Source organism: Mytilus californianus, unplaced genomic scaffold, assembly GCF_021869535.1.
Source record: "Mytilus californianus isolate M0D057914Y unplaced genomic scaffold, xbMytCali1.0.p SCAF_2, whole genome shotgun sequence".
Taxonomy (NCBI): Eukaryota; Metazoa; Mollusca; class Bivalvia; order Mytilida; family Mytilidae; genus Mytilus; species Mytilus californianus.
The window spans coordinates 21,422,813-21,427,282 of NW_026262668.1; positions in this window are offsets into that span (position 1 = coordinate 21,422,813).

Consider the following 4,470-nt stretch of genomic DNA (forward strand, 5'->3'; position numbering starts at 1 on the left):
ATTAGGGATTGAATGCAACATGAAATAGTGTCATGCATTAAGAACGACAACTCAGTGTGAATTTAATTTATATAGAGAAATAAAATAATTTGTCATATTATGGTAGAAACTTTTTCTTATTAGGCTTATTCATTAAGGTAATCATGTGATAGTTACTTTCTTTTTGGTTTTGAGTGCAGGAGATAGTGGGTTCAAATTTCACAATCCCTGACAGGGTCAAACCACACTTGTTCTTCTTATCCTGCTAAAAACCTGGCATTGGGTGTAAGAACAAAGACTTGTCAATTTATACTCAGAAGAATATGTCCTTGTGGGTGATGACATGTCTTTCTGCAGACTGTTAACTTCATCATAGGTTTTAAACAAAAATGGCTGTTTTTACACAATAAAATGTGTGCTGAGTACAGACAAACCTGTGAAAATTGAAGTTTTAAAGCATGACCGGGTCTAGAAGATATTTTAACATGATTAAAGTGGATAAAAATATGGAGGTATAAAGTTTTGAACGGTAGTGTCATGAAAAATACTAGACAAATTAATGAAATCAATACATCTATTAATGTATATAAATAAACTCATCATAGATACCAGGATTTTATTTTTTTTAAATACTTTTTATGATCTTTAGGTTTGTCAATTTGAGGGAACAGTCTATTGTGATAACAAGAGTGCACACGCTGAAATGTCTCGCCTTCTTTACTAATCATTGATATAATGTTGATAGTTCTAAATATAAAGCTTTACTACAACTATCACATAAACTTAACATGATCCAAGAAATGAGGTCAAGGTCATATAAACCAAACAAGAAATACATGTACACCTTACAATCATTCAATACACTAAATATAGTTGACCTATTGCTTATAGTTTCTAAGATACAGACTTAACCAAGAAAACTAAACATTGACTAAAAAAACATGAAAATGAGGTCAAGGTCAGATGAACCATGCCAGGCAGACATGTACAGCTTGCAATCCTTCCATACAACAAATATAGTTGACCTATTGCTTATAGTAATAGAAAAACAGACCAAAACACAAAAACTTAAGACTGAGCTATGAATGTGAGAATGAGGTCAAGGTCAAATAAAACTGGCCAGACTGACATGTATATCATAAAATATTTCCATACACCAAATATAGTTGACCTATTGCATATAGTATTAGAAAAAAAGACCAAAACTCAAAAATTTAACATTGACCACTGAACCATGAAAATGAGGTCAAGGTCAGAAGAAACCTGCCAGCTAGACATGTACACCTTACAATCATTCCATACACCAAATATAGTGGACCTATTGCATACAGTATAAGAAAAACAGACCAAAACACAAAAACTTAACTATAACCACTGAACCATGAAAATGAGGTCAAGGTCAGATGACACCTGCCAGTTGGACATGTACACCTTACAGTCCTTCCATACACCAAATATGCTAGACCTATTGCTTCTAGTATCTAAGATATGGACTTGACCACCAAAACTTAACCTTGTTCACTGATCCATGAAATGAGGTCGAGGTCAAGTGAAAACTGTCTGACGGGCATGAGGACCTTGCAAGGTACGCACATACCAAATATAGTTATCCTATTACTCATTATAAGAGAGAAATTAACATTACAAAAAATCTTGAACTTTTTTTTCAAGTAGTCACTGAACCATGAAAATGAGGTCATGGACAATGGACATGTGACAGTCAGAAACTTCGTAACATAAGGCATCTATATACAAAGTATGAAGCATCCAGGTCTTCCACCTTTTAAAATACAAAGCTTTAAAGAAGTTAGCTAACGCCGCCGTCGGATCACTATCCCTATGTCGAGCTTTCTGCAACAAAAGTCGCAGGCTCGACATAAACCTGTTATAATCTGTGTACACTCATATTTTGGAATGAAAAACGATATTGTATCACACTCGTTATAAATATAATGTAATTTACTAATTGACATTTTACCCAGTTTGCATAATAATTGATGTGTACCATTGTTTTTTAAATATAGATAAAAAATCATCAAGTGTAAAATTAAAACAATGTTTATTTCGTTGATTGCGATTAATGTGATTGCCATGAGACCTATGACTGCGCTGTCTTGTATCAACAATAGTCATATCAATAGAGGAAGTTTTAGATATGTTCCCTTGGCCCATGATTTTGTTATTTAGACCTACAGGGGATACGCTGTCTGTAGTTGTTTAATCCAAGACAGTTCGCAAATTTTACAGGAATCTTCAAACTGTTTCTGTTATTGTCCTGGTTGTATATGGATGGTTTGAAGTGGTTGAAATTTGATAAATTTAAAATTGTGTTTGTGTTTTTCTAAATGTTGGTAAATTAAACTTTTGAATTTCTTAGGTCTGCTAACAAGATATATGAAGCTTTGGGTTTTTCAAGTAATGTCATATGGAAAGGAGAGAGAACAAGTTCTTCAGTTCACTGATGACCAAAAGATAATCTGGAGCATGTTTGTTATTTTCTGGCATTGCATGGGAATATTTGTGGATATCCACTTTCATTTTTGTTGAACAATCTAGCTGCAAACTAATTTTGAAGGTGAATTTCGATTAGCGGCAGTGGAATTTATATTAGGATTCATTAGGAACACATTTTTTTAAGCACATGGATATTCAAAGTGTGGAGAGGTTTTTTGTTTACTCAGCAGTTACCCCATTTAAATCACCTTTTTTTGTACAGATATCTATTGCCCAAATAAACCAAAACAATACAACTAAATTTTTACCTGAAGGGAACATCTCAAAGATTTTACTTTTCTTTTCTTTGTACGCCTGTAGGGACAAAATCAAAAATTCACATCAAAATCCCAGAGAAATTGTAGTTTTTTGACACACAAAATGTTTTGAAATTTCATGGGTTAAGGTTTTGCCACTCATTAAAACTTTCAGTTTGTATCAAGTATTTGTTTTGACTTTGAAAGCAAGGTCGCTTTTGCCGATCCTGATGAATGTTAAATTTGGTCTATATAGTGCTAAAAAATTCATCATAGATACCATGATTAAAATTTTGTACGCCAGACGCACGTTTTGTCTACAAAAGACTCATCAGTGATGCTCGAATCAAAAAAGTTAAAAAGAACAAATCAAGTACAAAGTTGAAGAGCATTGAGGACCCAAAATTCCAAAAAGTTTTGCCAAATACAGCAAAGCTAATCTATTCGTGGTGTAGAAAATCCTTAGAACAGCTAATTTATAATTATGACCATATCAATGATAATTCATATCAACACAGAAGTGAATGAAAGTCCCAAATATTCTCATCCTAAATATGAATATTGTGGAAGGCTTTACAGTGCCCTATAAATGTTAAATTTCTCACCCTTTCATCTCTGGTGAAAAGTTTTCCTTTTGGCAAGCATACCACAGCTTCTTATTTTTATATAGCAAAAAAAATGCGTTTCTGACTCTTAATAGATCTTGGAACCATTTTGTTTTCTTTCTTGCAACTTCAGTCATAAAATGTCATGACTAAGGGGAAAATCAAAAACCATTTGAAGAAAGACATCATCATTGCTGAAAGAACTATACACATGTTATAGGCTACAAGGAACCGGTGTTGCTCACTGGAATCTATGTGCATCTTCAACAATGGCCACTCTATAACATGGCAAACAAAAGTATAATTAATGATTATAATCTATTTTTTGTTAATCTTGAATGCTGATTTATTTTCTATTTGGTTTTCTATCTACTATAGTTTTTGCCATAAAAAATTAGTAAAAATCATCATTCAAAGGAATAACTCCTTTAAGGAGTTGATAGACAATTTCAGCTATGTTGACATATTTTAAGATCTTGTCTTGCTGATTATATTTGTGGTTTAGAGTTTTTTTTATCCACCAAAGCATTCACCACAAATGCAATAATAGGTTAAATTCATCATTACAGCTCATCTATAAAAGCATGTAAAGCAAACCTTTGATCAACTTGCTTGCTATGTTGGCTTGGATGTTTGCAAACAATAGGTAGCGGAGTTTCAGTCTGTTTTATATATACTGGGATTTGATTGGACAATAAAAATTGACATGCAATGAAGTTAATGTTTATTGTCCAATCAAATTCCATTATATAGTAAACAGACTGAAACAGACTACCTACCTTTTGTTTACAAACATCCAAACAAACATAGCAAGCAAGTTGATCAAAGGTTTGCTTTGCATGCTTTTATAGAAGAGCTGTAAAGGCAAATAACTCAAATAAAGCGTTGACTGACAATTTTGCCATGTTGAGACTGTTGACATATTTGTAGATCTTGATTACTGATCATTTTTGCCTTTAAGTTTCTATCTTTTATAGTTTTCAAAATAATAAGGAAAGAACCACAATTACTTACAAATTGTCATTCAAGGGCAATAACTCCAATTAGAAGTTGACAATTTTTTTCAACTAATGTAAAGAATGGACTACACATGACATACTGGAGAAATCATTCATAACTAGTACAAACAACAGAAC